Source organism: Ahaetulla prasina, chromosome 12 (assembly GCF_028640845.1).
Source record: "Ahaetulla prasina isolate Xishuangbanna chromosome 12, ASM2864084v1, whole genome shotgun sequence".
NCBI lineage: Eukaryota > Metazoa > Chordata > Lepidosauria > Squamata > Colubridae > Ahaetulla > Ahaetulla prasina.
The window spans coordinates 9,571,872-9,599,870 of NC_080550.1; the positions used below are offsets into that span (position 1 = coordinate 9,571,872).

Genomic DNA, 27,999 nt, shown 5'->3' on the forward strand with positions numbered 1-27,999 from the left:
TCTCAAATAATTTCAGTGGGTGCACTTTATTCTTTCTCCAATTAACTGTGCCTCTTGGCTCTGCTAATTTGACAGCTGTTCCTGTCTAACTAGCTGGCTAGGTAAAACACACACACACACACACACACACACACACACACACACACACCCCTTCTCTGTGTTTGGCTGTCCTCACCTGATTCTGTGTTCAGCCTGCAGCAAAGTGTGGTCTCTTTCTTAATCATGTAAAATGAGTGGATATGCCTTCTACCTCCCCCTTTGCACAAAGGTGGCCCTCGCTTTGTGTCCAGAATCCCTTACCTAAACTACTGTGTTCTGAAAAATGTTGATCTTTGTACACTGTACACTGAATCAATGACTTCGCATGCCTTAAGGCAGGGCTGGAGAAATTTCAGCTGTTTACTTGTAGAAGACTAATGGATGATGGATTCCAATAACGTCAAAACTATCTGAAAAGCAAATGATGGGACTGGGAATTTTGGAACCACTGCACCAGTGGTGGGTTGCCCCCAGTTCGGACCGGTTTGGAATTGCCCACTCCATCCCACCCCACCCCTCCCAGGAGTCCCCAAGCAGCCTGTTTTGGATGTAGGTAAGTGTAGGGCGTGCATGGAGGCTTGGGGAGGGTGAAAAACGGGCCCTGCCTCCAGAGGGCCTCCATTTTCGCCCTTCTGGAGGTTCAAGGAAAACCTCTGGAGCCTGGAGAGGGCAAGCCCCCGCCACCAACCATGGTGCAGGAGGCTGACTAGGCCCTGCCTACCATGCCCATGCCCACCCAGCAACCGGGCAGAGGACCCCTTGCTAAAATTTTTGAAGCCCATCCCTGCCAGTAGTGCTTTCTGGCTCTTAAAGTGGTACGTCCAGACTTTTGTTGATCTATATATTTCGGTTATTTCCCATTTTTGGATGTCAGTGTTGCTCAGATATTATTTATTGTTAAGATGTTTTGCCATGGGATTCCTTTTATCTTCTTTCTTATAAAACCTAACCTTACTTTTGTCTGAGATAGTCAGACTATCTGCTAATATTTTCATTCCAAAGGAAATTGGGATGGAGTGGGGTGGGGGGAGGTGAAGGATAAAGTAGAGAGGTAAAGAAGAGAGGTTCGTTCCTGCCGTAACAAGAAATTGCAGAAATCAAACCAGATCCATAGCCCTGATGGAAATTAAACACTCTGTGCCTAGGAGATGAACAGCTCTACCAAATTTAATCTCACTCCATTTCCCATTTTCCAGCCTATGGTTTTTCCCCTGTCTCATTATCTAGTTCGTTCTATAAAAAACAAAATACTTCCCCCCAAAAAATACTTTCCTTGTATTTTCATACCCATTTTACCTCATAGATAATACATGGATGACAGTTTTCCAAATAGGTAAGCTGTTGCCAGTAGATTTTCTTAAAATAGTACATTTTTTCTCCAAAGCTTCCATCGACATTCACATTCCCTCTCTCTCTCTCTCTCTCTCTCTCTCTCTCTCTCTCTCTCTTTCTTTACACTTTTATTCAGTTTTGCTAATGAAGCATTTTTTTTCCCTTTAGCGAAGACTTTCACATTCTGTTCCCTGAGCAAAACATTAACATCTTCCCGTTAGTGTTCCCCAGCTGGTGTTCCAGCTGCCTCGCTGTTTCAAATATTGGAGATAATGCTCTTCATAACTAGTATCTATTGGTGGTTTTATCCTCAGTGAATACTATTTTAAAGATTTCCAAGTTGGGGCCGTTATCCAGTCCTGGGAGGGAAGTCTGTGTACCGGAGAATACTTCTGTGTTCTGCATTGATTCCAGAGTCTTATAAAGCTAATCTCCAAGAGTCAGGCAGTGTTGCTTCCACAGTGACAGGTTGGTCTCTAAATTTAATTAATAAATAAATGGCCAAGGGCCCAAAAATGGGTTCTTGGAGGACCCAGAGACAATAAATGCAGAAGGAGATAAGGAGTTTGTAGGCTTTATTATTATTAGCAGGCAGATTTAAACAGAACACAAAAGCATAACATACCGAGCCAAATCATCACAAATCATTGATTGGCAGTTCCAGGGGAATAACAGAGAGACACAGTTTATTTATTTATTTTATATATATATAAGATAACAGGTAAAAGTATAAACACAATTTAGATACATGAAAAGAGTAAGTAAAAAGAAATATTAGGACAGCAACAGTGGCGGATTAAGTGGTGCCCTAAACACTGACAAATCTTGGTGCCCCCCCCCCTCCTCTGTACATACTGTACAAACAAAGCCAATCTTCATTGTTGTTGTTTTTTCTTTCTCAACTTTGTGGTGCCCCCTTTGGGCCTGGTGCCCTAAAGGTAAAGGTTACCCTCACACATATATGCTAGTCGTTCCTGACACTAGGGGGTGGTGCTCATCTCTGTTTCAAAGCTGAAGAGCCAGCCACTGTCTAAAGTCGCCTCCGTGGTCATGTGGCAGGCGTTACTAAATGCCAAAGGCACACAGGACGTTGTTACCTTCCCACCAAAAGTGGTCCCTATTTTTCTACCTGCATGTTTTGCCTGCTTTCGAACTGCTAGGTTGACAGAAGCTGCGACAAGTAACAGGAGCTCACCCCGTTATGCAGCACTAGGGATTCAAACCGCTGAACTGCCAACCTTTTGATCAACCAGCTCAGCATCTTAGCCACTGAACATGTGCTTAGTCTGCTTAATAGTTAATATACCACTGGAAAGCCAAGTTGTACAGCACACAACACCAGGCCTGTGGCAAAGCTCCTAGCTCAAAGGGTAATGTCATGCACCAAAACCTCATGGCTCCATTTCCTAGTACTAAAATTGTAAGATCTGATGTTAGCTAGATGGTGCATCTGCAGTGATGGTCCATCTGGCTGGTCCATCTCCAAGGAAGATGAGTAGTTAAGAAGTATGAAACATAAATGAATAAAGCTGTTTCTCTTGCAAACTGACAGAACCCGGGAATGTAAAGAAGATCCTAAGAATTGCACAGATTACCCAGAACTAACCTAAATAATCTCGAGGTCTTCCTATAGCTATGTGAAGTTTCCTCCCTTTTCTTTGCCAAGTCAAAAAAACAACAACAACCAAGCAAGTTAAGCATACTGTATAACTCAGAATGACGTCTAAGCTTCTAGAATCTTCTCAGTATAAAGAACAACTCAAAAAGATGTTCTCCTCCAAAGATAATGGTCTTCTGCAATGACACCTGACAAAGAGGTCTATCTACTTTCTTGGCCTTTTGTTAGCGGGTCTCTATCATGTGGCCGTTTTCTGTCTTTTCTTCCTACACCAAACATTTCAAAATTGTCATGTTGTCAGAAGTGAACCAGAAGACCAACAAAGATGATTAGGGGACTGGAGGCTAAAACGCTTGCAGGTATGTCTAGTTTAATGAAAAGAAGGACTGGGGGAGACATGATAGCAGTGTTCCAATATCTCAGGGGCTGCTTGAGGGAGTCAAACTATTCTCCAAAGCACCTGAGGGCAGGACAAGAAGCAAAGGGTGGAAATTAATCAAGGAAAGAAGCAACTTAGAACTAAGGAGAAATTTCCTGACGGAACAATTATTCAACGGAACAATTTACCTACAGAAGTTGTAAATGCTCTAACACTGGAAGTTTTTAAGAAGATGTTGGACAACCATTTGTCTGAAGTCGTGTAGGGTTTCCTACCTAAGCAAGGAGTTGGACTAGAAGACCTCCAAGGTCCTTTCTAACTCTGTTATTGTATTTAAATTTGGGCTGAGGGATCAAGCAACCAATATCAGTAGGGACAAAGAAGATGCACACAAAAAAAAGGATATAAATAGGCAAAACATAGCCATAAACACATAGAATGATTACATATAATTGGGAACGGTAGGACAGGGACAGTAGGCATGCTGGTGCGCTTATGCACATCCCCTTAGGGACCTCTTAAGAAACATGAAAGGTGCACGGTAGACAGTTCAAGGTAAAAGATATTGGGATTAGAGAGACTAACAACAGGATCAGATAGAGCGTTCCAAACATTTACTACTCTATTGCAAAATATGTATTAATAAGTTTCCAGAGCCACTCACCAGTGAGATGAACAGCATATAAATTTAATAAATTTATTTATTTGTTTGTTTGTCAGGCATATACAAGATAGCAGATATGAATATGAACATGGACATGAATGAAGGAAATGAATACGAATAAATGGGGATGGTAGGACGGGGATGGTAGGTATGCTGGTGCGCTTATGTACACCCCCTTTATGAACCTCTTAGGAATGGGGTGAGTTCCGCAGTAGACAGTTTGAGGTTGAAGCTGTGAGGATTTGAGGATGTAACCGTGGAGTCAAGTAAAGCATTCCAGGCATTGACCACTCTGTTGCTGAAGTTGTATTTTCTGCAATCGAGTTTGGAGCGGTTTACCTTGAGTTTGTATCGATGGTTTGCCCGTGTATTATTGTGGTTGAAGCTGAAGAAGTCGTTGACAGGTAAGACGTTGTAGCAGACAATTTTGTGTACTACGCTTAGATCAGACCACAGGCGGCGCAGTTCCAGATTGTCCAAGCCCAGAATTTCAAGCCTGGTGGCATAAGGGATTTTATTGTGAAATCTACTCTTAAACAGATTTTAAGAGGGCATCTCATTTTTCAAGGCACGAGACTTGCCATACTTTAGAAGCGTCTTTTGAGACTCCAGCATCCACAGCTTCTCAACAGCATTTCAGCTTTTTAGGCTTTAATTATTTGTCAAACCATGTTAATGAATTAAATATCCACTTTATAGAGATACATTGATCATCACCAGACAGGAGAGATCTCAACCATAAATCAAATGAAAGAAAGGTGGCTTATTCAGGTTAATCCTAGTTAAACTAGCTAAATTTTTCATCCTATCCCAACGGCCTTTTTTAAAAAAAAACAAAACAGCAGACCGTGGGATGTGAGTTGAATATAATGAGAATAGGTTTCATTATTGGTTGACTCCATTCATGAAGAGAATTGCTAAAGGAGGGGGAAAGGAAAGAAGAAAACTCCCTGCAGTAAACAGGGAAAATAGTTTCAAGTTTTCCCTTAAATATCTTTCTGATATACAGTCTCCCACTGAGAAAATCAACTCTTTAAGACTGTTTAGCAAAACCAGCCAATTCCAGTTAACCAAAACAGTGATTAAAATTCAGCACCACACCTTCCAAATGCTATCTGACTGCTCGAGGTTATGATGGAGTTGGAAATGCTACAAACTGGTAAACCGCTAGAGGTGCAAAAGGAAATGATTTAAAAACACACAAGCACCCTAGATGGCTTAAAATATCGTAACTTTTACTTCTACCATGAGACCAAATGAATTCCTGATTTAATTGCAAAGGGAAAATAGACTGTTAATGGCCAATGAAATTTAGCAAGGTCACTTGAATGTAAAAAGAGGCATAAAATTGTATTACGGGTAATAATTGGATATTCATGGAATTTATAGCCCAACCTTTATCCAAGGCAACCACCAATGATCTCTTTTAATGATAACCGAGGGATGTGATGTGAACCTGAGGAGAATGATCAGCCAGCAACCTTATTCAGTCAGAATACCTTATGCCACCAGACATAAAGTTAGGGTTAGGGTTAGGGTTAGGGTTAGGGTTGGGGTTAGGGTTGGGGTTGGGGTTAGGGTTGGGTTAGGGTTAGGGTTACTCTTAGGGTTAGAGTTGGGGTTGGGGTTGCAGTTGGGGTTGGGGTTAGGGTTAGGGTTAGGGTTAGGGTTGGGGTTGGGGTTGGGGTTGGGGTTGGGGTTGGGGTTGGGGTTATGGTTAGGGATGGGTTAGGGATGGGTTAGGGTTAGGGTTACTGTTAGGGTTAGGGTTAGGATTAGGGTTGAAATTTTGGACAACTTAGAACTACCCTAACCTTACATATGCTTGACCAATAAATAAAATAAAAAATAAAAACCTGCCTGAGACAGGATTTGGACTCTAACACTTCAGTGACCACTCCATGCTACCCCTCTAAATTTAGTTTATAGTAGGTGCAGCCCTGTGATTCAGGACTAATAACGATACTCCCTTATTATTTATTTATGGGTGTGCAATGGCTCAGTAGTTAAAGACATTGAGCTTGTCAGCTGAAAAGCTGACAGCCTGGTTCGAGATCTGAGCAGTGCGTGACAGAGTGAGCACCCATTAAAATGAAATTTCGTTGCACTCAGCTCTCAAAAGATAACCATTATGTATATACCCACGAACGCACATATATGACACAGAGAAACATCACAGCCTAGTTCGAATGTTTACATTAACGTGGCAAAAAAGAGAGAGTTTACAAGACATATGGCATAAAGAACAAAGCTTTTACAGAATCTAGTAGTCCTGCTGTAGACACTTTGAAACCTCCTCCGAGAGGAGAACAACAGAAACAGAGACCCTGAAATGGGTGTGTGGGTTTCTTAACAATGCTTCAAGCTCTAAGCACATAGCGCTTATAAGCAGTATCCTGAATCATAGGAAGCGAGCTTCCTATACTCTTCTCAGCTGTCCTCATCACTCTCTGTGTGGACTTTCTATCTGAAGCACTACTGCCATCAAACCAAATAGTGATGCGGTTTGTTAAAACAAGGGTCTCCAACCTTGGCAACTTGTAAGACTTGTGGATTTCAACTTCCAGAATTCTAGGAGTTGAAGTCCACAAGTCTTAAAGTTGCCAAGGTTGGAGACCCCTGTGTTAAAATGCTCTCAACTGCGCCTCTGTAAAAGGATAGAAGGAGAAAGATATGCTCTCCTCATCCAAAGCAGGGACTGCAGATGCTTGTTTGCATGCTTTACTAATGTATGAAGAGACCAAGTCAGATTGTTAGTTAACTGCACCCCCAGATACTTAATACTACTGACCACATAAAGGACCCATGCTTTATTATTATTTGTTTTATTTTTATTTTATTTTTAAATTATAATTTTATTTTATCCTTCTGTTTGTAAAGTATCTACTTATTTGCTGCACTCTTTAGAATTGCACGGGGCTCTAAATTTAATTCCACAAATGTTTTGGATGTACATAGAGCACAATATATCTTCTGATGCCTGAAGATAGCCATGTCCTATCCTAGTCCTCACATTATCCTGGAAAAAGATGTGGTTGTTTTAAAGAATTTCAAACAGGGGTTATGTCACACACCTGCATGCTTCCAAATGTCTTTTTGGGAAATCAACACTACATGTTTATCAGGGGTAAAATGCACTTACCTTCGCTACTGGATCGGAAATGTGAGCACACGCACCTCTTCTGCACATGTGCAGAGGGTCAAAAATGGGACGTGATGATGTCCAGGCGGGTGCACGGAGCCTCCCGCTCCCGGCTCTACCAGTTCGGATAGATCTGGCTGGATTTCATCGCTGATGTTTATGCTGTTTGCTGAGAACTTAAGGAAGTGCGCATGAATTCCTTTTCTTTTATCTCCACGCTGTGATATAATGTATTCCAAAGCTGAATGGGGTTTGAACTTGCATCTCTTGAATCCTAGACTAAACCTTAGCCAATATATCATGCTGGCTCCTTTTTTTTTTTTTTTTAAGTCTCACAACAGGCTCATATTGAAGAGGTCAGTGAACTAAATCTAAATGTTCCATAACTGAAGTCAAAATCAATGCTAAACAGTCAAACGTCAAGCTCACACTTGGACACTTCTATTGTTGAACAGTGAGGAGCATTTTATGACTTTGTTCAGCGTGAGCCCTGCAGCATGACACACTGTCACATATTCTGAAAGCTTTCCAGGGAAATACATACATTTAGCTGAATTTCTAGGTCAAAAGTATTGGGAAATCGCTGTTTTTAAACAACGGTGCCAAAAACGAAATGTAATGGTGAAAGAAATACAGTACAAGCAGCCTAGAGACTCCAGATATGAAGTTATCAAGAGCAGTTTGTTGAAACAGCTTTGTCACTAAAGAGGAAGAAGAGAACGAAAGGACAATAATTTTTAATGAGTCACTAAATCTGCCAGGACAGATTAAGCTACAGAAAACACTCATTTTTGGTATTTTTGATGAGGTGCTGTTCACTATTGCTAAAGAAATCCATTTTTAACTGAGACGCTCTCACTCAGAGCTAATAGACCTTACAGATTTATGTGCGTCACGAAGGGGGGAAAATACTCTTGTACATTAACAATATATGTTTTAGGAGAAATCAGATTCCAATCATTGATTTAATCTGGGGGAAGCAAAGGCTTCAGTTTAATTGAGTATTTTAAAGTAGCTCGGAGAAATAATTTGATTTCATTTGAATTTTTAACCAACTACACATATACAATTATTTTAATTTGTATTTCTGAACTATTTGGGAAAATTATGATGTATGCTTGAGCATAAATAGCTACCTCACAACTGCTTTGGAGAGATATAATTCAATTGGACAATAAAATTCACTGCTCCAATTCGATTTGGAAGGTCAATTTAGTGAGGGACTTCAATCAAATCAAATTTAGACACTGCATTTTTTTTCTCCCTGCAAGTCTTATTTGTAATACCCAAGATGCTGAGCCCAGTCTAGTCTTCCTAGGGCTACAACAAAAAAAATGTGGTATATTATGGGCTGCATCATCCCGGATTGAGACCCAGTATTTCTGAGGTCCCAACTAGATTAGATAGATAAAATGACCTTTATTGTCATTTTTTTCCCCTGTGGGACCTGGCACACATTAAAAATGAAATTCCGTTACCTGCTTTCAAAAGTGTACAACTAGATACAAAACTCGGTAACCCTGATGACAATAAGTTGAAAAGGAAAGAACAATACCTACGTTTGAGTGGATGGTTTTACGGATAAGCAAACGTTCCTTTTCACAAGTGGATCAAAGGCAAGTTCTCCGAAATACTTCCTTTTTCATCAGAAATATTTCATAAAAGAAAAGAGGGGAAAAGAAAGACTCAGAAAATAAAACAGTTCTTAGCAAGTGTCTGGATTTCATATCACAAATCCTCAGTAATCTCATGGATAGTTTTTTTCAACTTCATAAATATCTCAGTCAATCATAATAGAGCTGGAAGGGACCTTGGAGGTCTTCTAGTCCAACCCCCTGCTCAAGCAGGAAACCCTATACTATTTCAAACAGAAAAGACTGACTGTCCAGTCTCTTCTTAAAAACTTTGAATGATGAAGCACCTACAACTTCTTTTTCTTTTTTAATAATTTTTATTAAACAATTTTTTTTTACAATTTTCTTCTTTGCAACATTTCCACATCAGTATTCATCTCTTATATATCCATTTTTCCCCCCTTACTTCAATATACCTTTATCTATACATGCGGTTCTATTATTTATTTATACATATTGATATATCAATGTACTAAATTACAATGTCATTTCCATTTCTACAAGTTTGTTGTTACGTTCTCACTCCTGTATCTTACTCATTTAATCCTTCCTTACCCTTTACACCTCTCCTCTCACCATTCATACTATTTATTCCATATCAGAGATGAAGCACCTACAACTTCTGGTGGCAAACCGTTCCACTGGTTAATTGTTCTCACTGTTAGGAAGTTTCACTGCTCACTTGGTGTCAAGATGTCATGAGAACCCAGAAAATGGATTAACTGGGGGGAAAAAATTAATTAAATGGATTCAGATCAAATACACCATCCAGTTTTGGTCACCATGTTACAAAAAAATCAGTCTCACTGTTAGGAAGTTTCTCCTTAATTCAAGGTTGTTTCTCTCCTTGATTAGTTTCTACTCACTGGGTACTTGTGACATCTTGACACCAAACTTATCACATTGGTTGAGTTTGGATAACTTTTAGCAGGCTAGTGCTATTTTGAAGCCCAGCGTGACATGTGATCATGGCCATAAACATGACCCATTCTGATACGTGTGCTATACTAGAGCTATCCTATTGTGTAACTTCTGACACTTTGTACTACTTCAGATCAAAATAATATAGGTCTATGTGAGTAATTGTAAGGCAGAAGTTTGAATATATGCCTTCAGCTGCGGACCATGCTTCACCCGAGTGAAGCACTCGGAGGCTTCAGTTAGTCCAGAATGCAGCTGCGCGGGTGATTGAGGGAGCCACACGTTGCTCCCGGGTAACACCGCTCCTGCGCAGTTTGCACTGGCTACCTGTGGTCTTTCGTGTGCGCTTCAAGGTGTTGGTTACCACCTTTAAAGCGCTCCATGGCTTAGGGCCCAGGTACTTACGGGACTGCCTACTGTTACCCTATGCCTCCCACCGACCCGTACGCTCACACAGAGAGGGTCTTCTCAGGGTGCCGTCTGCCAAGCAATGCCGGCTGGCGGCCCCCAGGGGAAGGACCTTCTCTGTTGGAGCACCTACCCTCTGGAACGAACTTCCCCCTGGTTTGCGTCAATTACCTGACCTTCGGACCTTTCGCTGTGAATTGAAAATGTATTGTTCATCCAAGCGGGACTGGCTTAATTCTTAATTTCTAATTTTTAAATTTTGAATTTTTTGAATTTTAATAATTTTAAATTGGGTATTCTGTTTTATTGGGTCATATTTGACAGTTTTTAAATTTTTCGGCCATTATAGAATATGTTATTTTAATTTGTTGTTTTAAAATTGTATATTGTATTGTTTTAATTTGGCTGTACGCCGCCCTGAGTCCTTCGGGAGAAGGGCAGTATAAAAATCTAAATAAATAATAATAATAATATTAATAATATTAATAATAATAATAATTTCATTAGCTGTCTTCGTTTGAGAGACAAATTATATCCTGCGTTCATTCCTGATGCTGTGCAACAATCTATGGTTTAGAAACACAAGAACTGGTTGGGCATTGCTTTATCTAGTCAGAGGTAAAGACTGTTTCCTCCACTGTCTTTATTCTGTAGGGTTGTACATGCTTCAACAGACAGTTCATTATTTGGTGGGATGGGGAACCAGAAAGTTGTCATTGGCAGCGGTGTCATTATCATATCATAGCATGATTCTTGAAGGTGCAGGGACCACCTTTTTGATTGATGAATGCCATTGTGTGGGAACACCATCTTTGGGGAACCAGGAACTGATCCAATATTATTTTCTGTTGGTAATCCTGCAATAGTATCATTAAAAACTTCCTTCCTTCCTTCCTTCCTTCCTTCCTTCCTTCCTTCCTTCCTTCCTTCCTTCCTTCCTTCCTTCTTCCCTCCTTTCTTTTCTTCCTTCTTTTCTTCCTTCCTTCTTTCCCTCCTTTCTTCCTTCTTCCCTCCCTCCCTCTCTCCCTCCTTTCCTTCCTCCCTCCCTCTCTCACCCTTCCTTGCTTCTATCCTGCTTTTTTGTCTTTCCTGGCTTGTTGGGGAGAAACAGAGAAAAAGATTTGCAAACCTTGAAGAGACACATTAAAAATGTTATGTATCTTTGATTTCTGAAAAAAGTCCTTTTGCATCCGAACAGGAATGGTTAAATCTGTAATGATTGAAAGGTAGAGAAACACAACAGTCTATGTTCTCAGCCAAAAAAAGAAAAGAAAGAATTGAAGCAGACGTAGAGTGTGTGAGAGACTCAGATGGAATTCAATTCTTTGTTCCGCCGTTAAAAGAAACAGCACATAGTGGGGGGAAAAGGCTTTTAAAGAGAGTTATGGATATTCACTTTGAATTTATGATAGAAGCTACTTTCTGTCTTTCTTCCTCCCCCTCCTCTTATATCCAAAATGCAGATGACAGCATGTTATCTTTGGAATGGAAACAGGGTTTTATGTGGTCACATTATCAAAATCAACAAGTTGTTTCAAGAATATGTGGGGCCTGTACATAAACCCATCCCAGTAGAGGTTTCTCTCTCATCCATTGGAAAAAACGGGATGCTTTAATAGAACTTTTGATATATACCTGGATACTTTTGAAATCTCTTCATTAATCCCTGACTTCAAGGCTTCTTTCAACATTCTTCTTACTGAGCTATATGTTGCATTTTATTAACTTGAATCACGGCAGGACCTGTCTTTAATACTTTGCTCTTAATTTTGTGTGTGTGTGTGTGTGTGTGTGTGTGTGTGTGTGTGTGTGTGTGTATTCTGAGATTTTTGCGGGTGTTTGTATGTAGATCTTTGGTTATTCGGGTTTTCTCCCGCGTAAAATTGGAAGTGTCTTGGCGACGTTTCGACAAAGTCTCATTCGTCATCTTCAGGCTTCAGCTTCGTGCTTCTGGGAGCAATGTGTGCTGCAATCACACATTGCAGCACACATTTTTGCATGAAGCTGATTGCACGAAACAGCTGCAATCACACATTGCTCCCAGAAGCACGAAGCTGAAGCCTGAAGATGACGAATGAGACTTCGTCGAAACGTCACCAAGACACTTCCAATTTTACGTGTTTGTTCCGCCGTGGGAGAAAACCCGAATAACCAAAGATCGATCGATCGATCTATCCATCCATCCATCCATCCATCCATCCATCCATCCATCCATCCATCCATCCATCTATCTATCTATCTATCTATCTATCTATCTATCTATCTATCTATCTACATACATACATATACACACAAACACACACACACACACACACCATTGTCTTTGATCTCAGCTTTAGGAACTTCTCTTCTTCTTCTTTTTTCCAAATCAGCCAGTTGAAATATCTTAGCATTGTGGCCTGGCAACCAAATGTTTTGCTTTGCTTCTTTGTGGAGGAGAAGAAGAGAAGCAAAGTTATGAATAATTGTAGAAGATTCTATTTCTGTTCTATTGTGCAGCAAAAGAAACTAGCTTGGAAAAAAGACGGCACTCTTAACCTCAGATGTAGGGACAGTAAAGTTGTTATCATTTGTACCAAAAAAAGAAGGCATGAAGACAGTGCAGATTTGCATACAATTTTCATACTACCCGTATCATCTTATCAGCTTTCTTATTTCATCAAGAGCTGTGGTGGCACACTGGTTAGATTGCAGTATTGCAGGCTACTTCTGTTGGCTGCCAGCTGCCAGCAGGTTGACAGTTCGCATCTCATTGGGTCAAGATTGACTCAGCCTTCCTATCCTTCCCAGGTCGGTAAAATGAGGACCCCAATTGTTGAGGGCAATATGCTGTACTTTGTAAACCACTTAGAGAGGGCTACAGTATCAACAGTAGAGAACTTCAAATTTCTAGGTTCTACCATATCTCACGATCTAAAATGGACACCCAACGTCAAAAACATCATCAAAAAAGCACAACAAAGAATGTTCTTTCTGCGCCAACTCAGGAAGCTCAAACTGCCCAAGGAGCTGCTGATCCAATTCTACAGAGGAATTATTGAGTCTGTCATCTGCACTTCTATAACTGTCTGGTTCGGTTCTGCAACCCAACAAGAAAGACACAGACTTCAGAGGATAATTAGAACTTCAGAAAAAAAAATGACTACCAACCTGCCTTCCATTGAAGACCTGTATACTGCATGAATCAAAAAGAGGGCTGTGAAAATATTTACAGACATCTTGCATCCTGGATATAAACTGTTTCAATACCTACATTCAAAACAACGTTATAGAGCACTGCACACTAGAACAACCAGACACAAGAACAGTTTTTCCCAAATGCCATCACTCTGCTAAATAAATAATTCCCTCAACATTATCAAACTAATTACTAAGTCTGCATTACTATTAATCTTCTCATCGTTCCTATCACCCATCTTCTCCCATTTATGACTGTATGACTTTAACCTTGTTGCTGATATCCTTAAGATTTATATTGACTGTTTCTCTATGACTATCATTAAGTGTTGTACCTTATGATTCTTGACAAATGTATCTGTTCTTTTATGTACTCCGAGAGCATGTGTACCAAGAGAAATTCCTTGTGTGTCCAATCACACTTGGCCAATAAAGAATTCTATTCTATTTAAAGCACTGTGAAGCAGTATATAAATCTACGTGCTATTGCTATTGCTATCGTCTTCTCTTTCTCACCTCTCATCTTTCCTACTATCTACTCCTGTTGGTACATTACGATTCATCAATTTTTGTTTGTATTTTATGATTTATTATTGTATCTTATGATTTATGATCCATGACTTATCACTTTGTTGTTTGTATGTACACTGAGAGCTTGTGCACCGGAGACCAATTCTTTGTGTGTCCAATCACACTTGGCCAATAAATTCTATATTATATTTCACAGAGATATTGCCAATAATGAGTATAAGTAGACAGTCACGGCTCCTTTGGAGAAAATTCTGGGTAGCTGACACCAGTGTAGCCTATTCAGTTTGGTCCTTACTGTTGAGTAACCCCAAAACTTCATCTTCATATTCTTCCTTTACATACCTGGATTGAACAGCCTCTCAAATTAGGACTGAGAAAGGTAAGTCATCCATTTGTTCCCTACTTGTTGCCACCTAATTGAAAGGACATTCGCTTTAGAAATTCTTTCAAAGGGGAAAAGAATATCCAGAGAAATTTTTTCCTGATAGAGTGACATATTTTTGGACTTGTACAAAAGGGTGAAGGATGTAGTTAATGATCTCAGTCTTCACTGAATTTCCCCAGCTTGCTCTGCTTTTTTGTTTAAACTCCAGGGAAAAGCATCCCAAGAGAATTTCTCCCATAAAGCTTTGTTGCTACTGAAGGAGCTCTCTGAAAAATGTTTCTGCCTATAACGTTGATGGAGATTGTCAAAAGGCCATTTTGGTTCAGCTCTTTAATTGAGTAAATGTGTCCAACTTGTGAGATAGTCCAAAGAGGAAGGATGGCCAGATATACTAATTTATGTTACACTAGCTGGACGCCTGTGCTTCGCTACAAAACTATGTAATTGGGCGTGATAAATTGACACTTAAAGCCCGAAACTTAATGTAGAATGTATAACTCCATAGCATCGGAGTGTGTTAATATAAAGCAACTGGCAGTTGGAACAGAGGGGGAGAGGGAGTAGAATGTCCCAGCCCGCAGGCCGGATGAGTCATGCGCTGGCCATGCCTACATCCGGTTTAGTGAAGGGGTAGCATCAGAGTGTGTTGATATAAGGCAACTGGCAGTTGGAACAGAGTTTTTTTTCCAGGTGGGCAGGGGAGTAGAAGGTCTAACTCCTTTGCTTCAGAGCATGTGACTATAATACTGTATATGAAATACTAATGATCTGATAGTCATTTCGAAAAATCCTTTCTTAGCGAGCACGTAGAAGCCAAGAGGAACGTATGTGGCAAATTTCAAGTTTGTAGACTCTACCGTTCTGAGATTTCGTGATGAGTGAGTGGTGTTTGGCTTTTATATTTATAGATTACTGGAATCTTGCAAGTCTGAAAGTGCATTTCTTCAATCACCTTTACAGCCCCAAAACTACAGAGGGTCCCTTATAAGATGTTTGCCATGTTCTCTGCAGACTAAGCTGCCTCTTATTCAACTGTTGCCCTGGCTGTGGCTCTTCCTTCTGTCTCCCATGGTCATGAAAGGTCCTTGGTGCTTTCTGAGCTTGGTTGTTTTCTTGCAGACATATCATTTCCCAAACTGTGATGTTACCTAGTTTGGGTAATGAAATATCTGCGAGAAAACAACCAGGCTCAGAGAGCACCAAGGGAACCCTCCAGTGTTGGAATGCTGCCGTTTTAACAACCGGTTCGGTGAGTGCGTGATTTGCGCGTGCACTCGCACTTTGCACGTGCGCCTAAGGCATTTGCACGCCACGCTGAAAATGGAGCATTTAGAAGCTCAGCTACTTTCCTTCCAAGTCAACGTTAGTAGAACAATGGGGGGGGGGATCAGCTGTACCGCGTGATTGAGATCAGCTACAAAGCAGGAAATAAAGGACAGGATAGAGCGGGAGCAGGTGGGCGGGGCCAACTGATTGTCGGCACTACCGGTTCGCTCGAACCGGTCCAAACTGGCTGAATACCGCCTCTGGATCTCTCTTGAGTCTTACCTACAACTGAAAGTTTACAAGAACGTCATCTCTGTCTTACTTTGTAGACAGCTTGAAAAATGAATGAGTTATTTCTTTTCATTGCCATCTGTAATCTATATTAAAGAAGGGCATTCAAACTGCATCTGAAAACATCATTAAGCCCTCCCTGCTTTCTAGGAAGGGGATTTATTCCATGGCATAAAGTGATTCTTAGAAACAGTGATTCATGGAATAGCATATGAGGGGGGAAAAAAGAGAGATAATAATCAATATATAAATCAATATATAATAATCAATGGCTGCCTGTTGTCTTCCGGGTGCGCTTCAAGGTATTGGTGACCACCTTTAAAGCGCTCCATGGCTTAGGACCAGGATATTTACGGGACCGTCTACTGCCATCTTCTATCTCCCAGCGACCGGTGCGTTCTCACAGAGAGGGACTCCTTAGGGTGCCGTCAGCCAGACAATGTCGACTGGCGGCCCCCAGGGGGAGGGCCTTCTCTGTGGGGGCTCCTACCCTGTGGAACGAACTTCCCCCTGGACTTCATCAACTAGCTGACCTTCGGACCTTTCGCCGTGAACTTAAAACCTATTTATTCCGTTTAGCTGGACTGGCTTGATTTTAAAATTTTTAATTTGTTTTTATGGGTTTTAAATTTTTGTAAATTTTGTAAATTTTTTATAGGGTGTTATTGTATTCTAAATTTTCGGCCAATTGAATAAGTTTTTTAAGGGGTGTTCTTAATATTATATGTATTGTTTTTCTTTGTATTTTTATTCTGGCTGTGCACCGCCCTGAGTCCTTCGGGAGAAGGGCGGTATACAAATTAAAATATTATTTATTATTATTTATTTATTTATTAATACTTATAGCAGTGAGGCCTAACCTTTTTGCCATCATCATGTGCCAGGAGGCGGGGGCACGGGGGGGTGTCACACATGCACATGCCCACACCCATACTTCTATGTGCCCCACCACCATGCATGCCCCGCCTGACCCCCTCTTCCCCTGGCATGTGATGGCCTGGTAGGCCCGTTTTTCCTTCTCACTTGGCTCCAGAGCTTCTCTATGAGTCTGGGGAGGGCGAAAACAGCCTTTCCCACTTCCCCAGAGGCCTTCCAGAGGCCAGAAACTGCCCATTTGCCAGCTTCCAGTTGGACAGGAAATGACAGTTTTTGCTGTCACCAGCCTCCAGAGAGTCCTAGAGAGATTCAACCTAGAAATGAGGAGGAGCTTTCTGACAGTGAGAACAACCAACCCATGGAACAGAAGTTGCCTTCGGAAGTTGTGGGAGCTTCATCGCTGGAGGCTTTCAACAAAAGATTGCCATTTGTCAGAAATGGTGTAGGGTCTCCTGCTTGAGCAGGGGGTTGGACTAGATGACCTATTAGGTCCCTTCCAACTCTGTAAATCTGTTAAGATGTCATTGTGCTACCTGGCCTCCTGCCTTACAGGCCATTCTGTCACAAGGCGGTAATGGTTTTTCTCCAGGGCCCAAGAAGAAATTGCCATCCATTCTTAGAGTCAGTTTGAATGAGAAACCAGATCAGTAACAATTTTCTATTTCTCTCTTGGACTGTCTGGATCCCAAACAAATGCATTTCAATCCAGGACAGTGCAGAATGGCAAACGCTGGGGAGTTTGCGCACTCCGTAAGTTCTCGAAGGGAAAGGACAAGACAATCAATATTTTACAATCCCGCAACAAATGTACTAAATTTTAGCAACGAACGCCTTCATAGATTGTCAGAGGTTTGGAGCCAAAATATTAAATGGGCATTGCAGATGGCTATTTGTGTGATTTTGGAAGTGTTGATGGATGGCTGTAATCTACTTGGAAAGAGTGGGCGAATTAATTATCGTGCAATCAGAAGAGTGCATTAACTGGAAGGGAAACCCATAGCATCACCTGGGATGAGCAATTTTGGTTTAGTTTTGTTTCATTCTAATATTGCCAAAGGAAAAATGGTCCAAACATTTATTTGTTGACCAAGAGAGAAAAATTGCCTTGGTGTGAAAGTCATGCTGGTTAGACTTGTGAGGTGCATTTGAAGAAGGTTTGGAGTACAAAGCAAATAGCAGCCTGGATGATGATGATGACAACGATGATGATGAGTCAGGGTTCCAAGTAATAAATCCACTGCAAGCAAGACCCCGAGGCGATTGAATTCCTCCAAGATGACTTTTATTGGAAATATCATATTGGCACATATCTGGCGAAAACCAACTCTGAAAAGTCCCGCGGTTTTCACCATGTTAAAAGTAAAAGATTTTCCACTTTCTCAAAACAATCAGTCACATGGTCCAATCACTTTGCTGTCTGTCAGCCAGGTGTCATCACTCCGCCATCTTCCGGCTAGGTGTGAGAACATCCTTGGTTCCTGTTTTGTTCTGTTTTGGCTCCATCTATCTCAAATCCCCCCTCCTTGACCCTCAGCTGCAGAATGGCAACACTGAAGCGGACAAAAATGGCTTCCATCAGGCCAGCTTCAGGGTTGACAACAACATCATCATCAACATCATCATCATCATCATCATCATCATCATCATCATCATCATTATTATTATTATTATTATTATTTTATTTACACAAAATAACAGTATACACAGCAAACGAGTTAACTATGCTGGATTTCATATCACAGATCACTAGTCGAACACTTCCCAAGCATTTAGGACTGTGTGATGTATCGGTGAATTATGCGAGCAGATGCCAGTAAGGTGGCCTTCTGCAGCTGACCAATGGTGATCTTGTCAGCACCAATTGCTTTTACCACTGGTTTTTTTTCCATGTACCACTGGAACCACCTGCACTGGTTTATGCCAGAGTCTTTGCACTATTATTATTATTATTATTATTATTATTATTATTATTATTATTATTATTATTATTATTCATTGCACAGTCAGCCAGATGTGGACTGGGTTTGGCATTTTTGTATACGTAATGAATCCTTACTAAGGACCTGGGATAGGCAAATCTGGATGTATGATGGTGTTACAGATATTGCCCCAGGATGGAAGCTGTTCCAAGTAAAGCTGCCTTCTGCAATTGACTGATAGTGAATATGTCAATACCACTGGTGGTGTTCAAGTGGTACTCCAGTTGTTTTGGGATTGCACCCAAGGCACCTATGACTATTGGTATTGCTCTTGCTTGCCTTTGCCACAGTCGTTCTATTTCTATTTGTAGGTCTTTGTATTTTGTTATCTTCTCCAGTTCTTTCTCTTCTGTTCTGCTGTCTCCATGCACTGCAGCATCCACTATCTGATGATGATGATGATGATGATGATGATGATGATGATGATGATGATTTATAAAGGTGCCTCTTGCTGAATGTAACTAGTTTGCGTTTATGTGCTTCTGTGTAAATGTTTGTTTGAAAGATGCTTATATATTTGCTCAAATCTTGTTATTTGGTTTAAAGATAGTTTATTAATTGGTTAGTCTTGAAAGAACACCCTTCTGGGGTTTTTGCTCCCCAAAAAACATATTATGCTGCAGTGGGTTGCTTGGGTTTATTTTCTTTTAATGGGGTTTTTTTCTGTCTTTTTCTGCCTTAAGTTCTAGGCTCTTATCATCTTTAAAACTCTGACCATCTTGATTCTGAGAATGGTGGGTTGTGTAGACCAGCATCTGAAGACCCTTAGTTGGGTCTTCAAATGGTCGAATTGCAGGAGACTTCTTCCTGTTTCTTTTTGCTTCCTCTCAGGCTATTTCAGCTCCCACTTTTCCAAGACTTACTTTAATAGCAAACAACCATCATAATAATCACTTATAGCAATCAGATGCCATTTCTTAATATGATCAAATGATAAACGTGGGAGGAACCCCAGATAATAAATGGTTATGGATTGGACCTTCTCCGATATCTGCAGTCTGCATTGACAAAAAGCAGTAGACCAATGAGTAGGTCTACAAAGTGGTGCAATTAGCTTCAGGACCTACAGAAGTCCACTGATCTACCACACTTCCTTCTTGTAAACGTCTTCGTCAAATACTTTGGGTGGAAATCAGTGGTGGGTTGCTCCTGGTTCACCCCAGTTTGGGTGAACCAGTAGTGTGGTGGCGGGAAGCTCCATCCACCCGCCCAGACGTCATCACAAATGCTCTGCGCATGCTCAGAGGCTTCTGCGCATGCTCAGAAGCACCGCCTGCTTGCAAAGCGAGCGAGCCCATCCGCGCGCTACCAATAGCGAACCGCTAGCACCGGGATTTGAAACCCACTACTAGTGGAAATGTATATGAAACATTTATTATGTATCTGAGAAATAGCGTATATTAATTGGCTGGGTGTCTTGATTGAGTGTTGCTGGTCTCATAAATCTCTTTCCTGAGTCTTTAACAATGAAATGCCAATTAAACATTTTATTTTTTATAAAATTGTGCGGTTTAGGGTGACAGGGGGAACCTAACATTTCAGAAAGATCAGTCAGACTGGAGAGACGGTTGACTGGACTGAAATTTGACTGGGCTTAGGGAGAGGGCAGCAACGTTGTTTCTGAAGAAGGAAATCTTTATGAAATGATTAATTTACAAGAAAAAGCAGCAGTTCCAGCCATTTCCTCAGCTCTCTAGGATAAATAATACAGACATTGTAAAGGCCAACTGTGTCATTTTAATAATTGATATCTGGCTGCTTTTCTGGCCCACCTGAAGAGTATTTATTGTATTTTCCCACAGTCCACTCCAAACACAGCTCAGATTATCAATTGCCGCTGCTCTATTTCAGTCAGCGGTGTTCCGTTTTTACAAAATCTCATTTCTCCCAGCTCCTCCCTTTAAACTGATTAGATCTTCTGGGTCAATTTAGCCTAGCCTCAACAGGTAGGCTTGAATGAATAATGACAATTAAGAAAGCTGGTGGGTGAAATCTAACTCAATTTAAATGAGGAAGACACCAAGAAATGTCCGGGTCCATTCTTCAAGCAAAGAGACAGGCGTGGATAACCGAGCTTCACTGGAGAAACTTGGTGATGGAGGACAACAATGCAACAAACCAAGATCAATCAGAAAAGAGCTGAAAGGGACCTGGGAGATCTTCTAGTCCAACCTCCTGCTAAAGCAGGAGACCCTACAACCTTGATGGCGAACCTTTGATGTTCCTGTGTGCCGGCTTGCATGCCGGAAGTGGCACGCGAAACCATCCCACGAGGTATGCGCGGCCCTGCTGGCCTTTGGACGTGTGGGAGCGCCGATACCCGGAAGAGTGGTGGTCTATTGTGCATGCACGAGCTGGCACCCAAACACCCGGATACTGGCATGGAAGCGCGTCTGATGAACAGCTGGCCATGGCGGATGCACACAACATTAACCCGGAAGTTCAGGTGCCAGCCTGCGCATGTGTGCCGGAACGCCGCTCTTCCAGGTTCTGCCGCTCCCACGCACACGACGGCCAGCTGACCAATGCACGTTTGCAACAATGCTGTAAGACCAATAATAGGTACTTTGTGAGCTGCATTGGTTATCAGTCCGTTTCCAGATCCAATCTGCTACTTGTCACCTGTAAAACCCTGGGTGAGACATAGGAAATCTCAAAGCATAAACAAACAAACAAACAAATTCAGCATATCTCTTGTGCCATATGGCTCATCCCAAATGATGACTATCACCTTAAAAAAAATTAAGTATGGTCCTTGGACACAAAAGTTTCCACTTTTATGTTAGAATCTAGACGAAACTATTGCAAATATAGTTTCACCTATATTCCAGTGGTGGGATTCAGCCAGTTTGCATCACTTCGGGAGAACCGGTTGTTAACTTTCTGAGCAGTTTGATGAACTGGTTGTTGGAACAAATCATTAGGGCAGAGAACCGGTTGTCGAATTATTTAAATCCCACCACTGCTATATTCTATATGTCATATAAACTATAGACACTTTGTGGTACTTAGATTGTTAGTTAGACCACAGCTGAGAATTCAGGGAACTGAATAGCAATTTTTTTTACAATAATATATTATTATAATAAATAGTAAAATATTACTATTAAAATAGTAGAAATCCCATAATGCCCCCGCCCTTTCCATCTGTCCTTGATTTTAACCTTGGTTTTAATTTACTCTTGTTTTAATATAGATTTTTTTTTATGTCTGTAAACCGCCCACAGTCATTTAATGGTAAGATGGGTGGCCAATAAATTTTATAAACAAACAAACAAACAAACAAACAGGAGCTCCCTATTTCAACTAAGCACAAGTGAGATGGTATTTGTGAGATGCGATTATTTATTTGTCCTTCCACGCCTTCTTGTTCTTGACTCGTGACTTGGCCTATCGATTTGTTCTTTGGTCCTGGCATAAATGTAAATTCTGATTAATTACCTAATCTTACATCCTGCCTCTGTTCACTCCAAGACCACTTCGGGGTGACGGACAAACTCTTCCAGGTCCGTGCTCTGGAGAGTATTGAATAGCGATGAGTTGTATTGAAACTTTGGTGGTGAGAGAATATTTATCTTCTACCATGCCCAAGGCAGAAGATTATATTGATCACAGAGCATGTATAGCTCCATCTCCCTTAAGGATGGATGTATAGTCCTTCTTAGAAGACTAAATGGCCACTCAAGAAGAACAGTCCATGTTGCCAGCTCGGCATTTTAGCGGTATATAAAATCCTAAGTGACTTTGCGCCAGGATAGCTAGATAAATCTGCAGAGACAAAGGTTGATAGATGGTGTCATCTTTCAGTGCGTCATAGTGGCACCTGCTCTTATGCTCTTTCCTGATGTTTGATGGCTATCAACAATGCCATGATTTAAGGGCCAAACTGGAAGTCAGTCTCTCCATCCAGATCTTTCTTGTTCTTATATTCTTAACCGCTCCCATCTGGTTTTTTTTTAATATAAAATCATTTTTATTAAACGGTTTGTCTTTAAAAACAACACAAAAAACAATCACACACATGTGTAAAAACATGACATGTCAAGACATAACGTATTAAACATTATGTAACATTAATGGCAATTTTACAGCATTTCGTATCGACTTGCGTATTTTGCTTTTGTAGTTCTCTATTCTATCATTTCCATTTACTACTCAATAGTAGGATAATTGCGTTACTCCAATATATATATATGTAGGTCTTTGGTTATTCTGAGGAACCATTCCCGACAGGCATACTTACTTTCTTCCAGCGGCTGGCTGCCGGGAAAGGGAAGCATCCAAAAGTTACCGGAGTTCCTCTTCTTGAATATGCTGCCTTGTTCTATGCGTTGGCTGCGCAAGTGCACACCCAACCTGCCGCTGATAAATAAATGAAATAAACGGGTGTGCACTTGCACAGTCGGTGCATGGAAAACACAGCAATAGCGGCAGCAGATTCAAGAAGAGGAACTCTGGTAACTTTTGGACTCTTCCCTTTCCCGGCAGCCAGCCACTGGAAGAAAGTAAGTATATGCTGCGTGGTGAAGGAAGAGTGGGCGGCGGCTCCGGGACAAGGCTGGTATCGGGGAATGGTGCATTCCCCGACCCGGTTGAGGAAGCGGCGAGCAGGGGGCCGTGGAGTGGTTCGGGGGTGTGGCCAGCCAGCGATTGCTACCGGATCGGCGAACCAGAACCAAACTCCGCTACCTACTCGCCCGATCCGGTCCAATCCAGTAGCATTTCACCCCTGATTCAAACTGCTGAACTGCTGACCTTTCGATCGACAAGCTCAGTGTCTTAGCCATTGAGTCACTGCGTCCCCTAAGTCTGATATACAACACTACAACACGTTATCTCTTTTCCTGATATCAGCTTCCCCAATCTGACTTATGTAAAGCAGAGAAACAGACCCCCCCCCCAGTAAATATATCGGAGCCCTTTCTGGCATGCTTCTTATAATAGCTTTCTGAGTGTCAGATGCCAGCTGAATTGTGCTCTGTTAAAGGGGGGGAAAGCAAGAAAATCAGTTGATATCACTTACTGTATGTGTGAGCTTACATTAGAGGTAATCCTGCATCCAGAGGGATTTAAAACTGCTTAGTCAGGATAACACAAGACCATCCTTATTTACAGAGATTTGTGCGTGTATCGGGAGAGATGGTTGAATTGGCACTTTTCTCCAAGCATAAGCAACCATTCAAAAGTTTCTAGAATGAAACAGATACCAAAGAACGCTTCTGCCAAAATAAAATCCTAAAGCAGGGGTGTCAAACTCAAGGCCTGTGGGCTGAATCCAGCCCACGAGGTGCTTAGATTTGGGCTATAGGAACCAACCTGGAAACAGTGACGGACCGGCCTGCGGTGCCTCTGCCAGTGAAAATGGGCTCCCGAGCTCCGTTTCTGGCGTGACAGCCTTCTGCAACATTCTGCCAGCAAAAACAGAGCTCGGAATGACCCTCCCGAGCTCCGTTTTCACTGGCAGAGGATTGCAGGAGGACGTCGCAGCTGGAAATGGAGCTCGGGAGCCCATTTTCGCTGGCAGAGCACTCGGGCTGCCACAGGCGCCCCTGACATGAGTGACATTGAGCAGACGACGCCCACTCTGGCCACACCCACCCCAGTCCCCCAAGGTCAAACACAACCCTGATGAGGCCCTCAATGAAATCGAGTTTGACACCCATGTCCTGGTACGGAGACAAGCCATTTAAGGCACCAAGTCCAACACTTGCAGAAATCCAAATTAACCTACCCCCGGATAGATAGTGTCCATTTTCTGGATTGACCATTTCCTTGATTGTCCATTTTCTGCTTGAACATGTCTGGGGAAAGGGAGTTTACTCTTTCTCTCGCTGATTGATTCCACTGATGAGCTGCATCATCACTGGGATTTTTCTTTTAACTTTCCACCCGAATCTGCTTTAACGTCTTTACTCAGTGTCCTGTATTTCCATTAATCCTTCTACTGCAGGATTCAAATGTGGTAGCATATTAGTTGCATCCAACTCAACTTTGGAAGGAAGGAAGGAAGGAAGGAAGGAAGGAAGGAAGGAAGGAAGGAAAGAAGGATGGATTAAGGAAAAGAAAGAGTAAATCAAAGAAGAAAGGGCATAGAGACTAAAAGAAGGAAAAAGGAAGAAACAAATGAAAGAAGGAATGGAGGAACGGAGGAGAGTCAAACAAAAGGAAAGAAAGGGAAAAAGAAAACAGGAAGAAAGGAGGAAATGAAACAGAATAGGAAGGAAGGAAGGAAGGAAGGAAGGAAGGAAGGAAGGAAGGAAGGAAGGAAGGAAGGAAGGAAGGAAGGAAGGAAGGAAGGAAGGAAGGATAAAAGGTCAGTTGTTCTTCGAGACGGGTACATTTTTTCACAAAATCCAGTTTAGCGCCATTTCTTTCCAAGAAATAATAAGCTGATGATGGTAATAAAAACTGATTATGTCGAAATGGGCAATGAAAGCAGATCATAGGCATATGACATGGCCAAATGAAAGCTCATCGCTAGGCAGAAATGACACTTGGCTCCCTCAGTCACTTACAGCGTATATTTAAAAAAAAAATGACCCTCAAAACTGTGCATACATTTACACAAATGATCATTTTCCAACCCGCCATCCATGCTTCAAAGACTTGTGAAAGTGAGGCAGTGAGCTGGCTGGCTTTGCTAAATGATGACTCTTCACACCTTCTTTAGGGCACCCTTCATATTGTGTCTAGCATTTTGACCTTCTTTTTCTTTCTTTTCTCTCGTGCACCTGACCTTTGGCAACATCCAGGGGAGAATTTATTCCAATGAGCCAGGAAGTGCTATTTTATTAGCCTTCGGCAATTAGCATCTCATCAGAATCCCTCATTCTGGAAGAGTTCCTTTGCTGATTGACTTGCTTGAAAAGGCGAAAGATTTGCACTGGGTATGGTCTTGAGTTTCCATTTATTTATTATTTTATTTTATTTTATTTATTTTGTCAAGCACGTTGTTGTGTCTTGCCCGCTCTCACCGCAGCCGGGGTCTGCTTATCTGCTTCCGAACGCTGAAGATGTCCTCCCGGCCCCAGCCCTGGCTCCATGCCCAGACAGGCTGAAGAAGAGCAAGTATCTCCAGCCCCCAGCTCTGGCTCCATGCCCAGGCAAACGGAGCAACTAGACCCCTCCCCCTCCTCCACAGCATGTGAGCCTGAGGAAGGTCAATTACCAACAGCTGCCGATTGGAGTGACCCTCGCGTCAGAAGAATTGATAGGCGGCGGCGGCAGAAGGAAGGGAGGGGCAGGCCTGGATAAGTGCTGAGTCATGGAGCCACACCCCATGGCCTATATAAAGGATCTGCTTTCTGGCATTCTCTGAGTCAGGCAAAGTCTAAACATATCTTGCTGAAGTCACTTTCTGGTCTCCTGCCTGCCCTGAGGACTTTGCTAGGACTTTGGCAGAGCTGCAGAGGCACACCTGATTCGGATTTCCCTGACCCGGCCGTCAGCGGAGGAGTGGGACACGACACACGTATTAGATAACAGATATAGATATAAACATGATTATTAATACATGAAATGGATACGAATAAAAGGGGACATTAAGACAGGGACGGTAGGTATGTTGGTGCGCTTATGCACGCCCCTTACAAACCTCTTAGGAATGGGGTGAGGTCAACGTAGACAGTCTAAGGTTAAAGTTTTGGGGGTTTGAGGATAAAACCACAGGTAGTGCATTTCAGACATTGACCACTCTGCTGCTGAAGTCGTATTTCCTGCAATCAAGTTTGGAGCGGTTTACCTTAAGTTTGTATCTATTGTGTGCTCGTGTTTTGTTGTGGTTGAAACTGAAGTAGTCATTGACAGGTAAGGTGTTGTAGTGGATAATTTTGTGTACTACACTTAGGTCACATCAAAGGCAATGTAGTTCTAAATTGTCTAAGCCCAAAATTTTAAGCCTGGTGGCATAATATTCTATTGCGAGCGGAGGAGTGGAGGACTCTTCTTGTGAAATATCTCTGGACTCTCAATTGTATTAATTTTTCATACGTTGTGCAAATGTACGACAGGCCAAGTAGGGGATACGACCTCCTGATCTAAGTATCAACAGAAGCCGTTTCTGGAAAACATCACTATGCATTCTTGAAATGTGGAAAAACTATAGGTTCATGGATGCGGCAGGCTTAGACAGGAGCATATAAAAATCATGGAATGGGGAGTTCCCTTTTTGCATGAAAAACAGGAATTCGGTAATTTCAATTTCCTAGCTTTGAGTCCTACTTCCTGCTTTTTCTTTCATCCTAGTCCTTGCCTTTTAATTCCCACTTTCTGCTTTAAAAGGAAAAAATAACTTGCTGGTTCACGGTCACCCCATTTGCCAATGGTCTTTGTTCTCCTTTGACTCGAATATAGAAGGTAGCACCCCAAAAGTAGATGTCTCAGGGGCAAAAAACTCACTTTAGTAAATGTACTTTTAACAGTAATAATTTACTTTAAAACAATTGCATGCTTTTTTTGAGTGATTCCTCTTTATATTTAGTAAATTGCATTTCCTGCTACATTAAAAATCACACTTTGGCAGTGACATTTGGAGATGACAGAATAACAGAATGACAGAGTTGGAAGGGACCTTGGAGGTCTTCTAGTCCAGGGGTCTCCAACCTTGGTCCCTTTAAGACTTGTGGACTTCAACTCCCAGAGTCCCTCAGCCTGCTGGCTGAAGGACTCTGGGAGTTGAAGTCCACAAGTCTTAAAGGCACCAAGGTTGGAGACCCCGGTTCTTGTCCAACCCCTGCTCAAGCAGAAAACCTTAGAGAAAAATGTTGTGGAAAAGCAAGATAAGTAATTTTTGACATCAACATACAGCCACACCTGGGATTGTAACTCCCATCACAGTGAGGTAGTCACACCTGATCTTACAATGTTTCTTTCCTCAGGGTCATTAAGTAAATCAATCAATTGTTAAGGAAATCTGGCTTCCTCCATTAATGTTATTTGTCAAAATTCCCCTAGGAAGGGTGTAAATGGCGAACAGCTGATCAAGGGATGCTTTAACCATCATAAATACATCTTGGTTGCCAAGCCTCCAGATTTTTGATCACATGACCACAGGGATTCTGCAATGGTCATAAGTGCAAGTCAGTCAGCCACACCGTAACTTTGAACAGTCAGCCACACCGTAACTTTGAACAGTCAGCCACACCATAACTTTGAACAGCCACTAAATGAATGGCTGTAAGTTGAGGACTACTTGCATAATGTCCTTGACTTAGGTAAAGGTAAAGGTTCCCCTCGCACATACATGCTAGTCGTTCCTGACTCTAGGGGGCGGTGCTCATCTCCGTTTCAAAGCTGAAGAGTCAGCACTGTCCGAAGACGTCTCCGTGGTCATGTGGCCGGCATGACTCAATGCCAAAG

At 41.8% G+C, this 27,999-nt stretch overlaps 1 long non-coding RNA gene across 1 annotated transcript in view; it reads right to left on the reverse strand.

The window, feature by feature from the left end:
- Positions 1-1,968: 1,968 nt before the first annotated feature.
- The window catches only part of LOC131184085 (uncharacterized), a 36,364-nt gene continuing 10,333 nt past the window's right edge, over positions 1,969-27,999 (reverse strand). Inside the window, exons 2-4 of the long non-coding RNA XR_009151913.1 lie at positions 8,734-8,811; positions 7,175-7,875; positions 1,969-4,528 (exon numbers count right to left, since the gene is read on the reverse strand). This is a non-coding gene — a long non-coding RNA (uncharacterized LOC131184085). The remainder of the gene's footprint in view (positions 4,529-7,174; positions 7,876-8,733; positions 8,812-27,999) is intronic.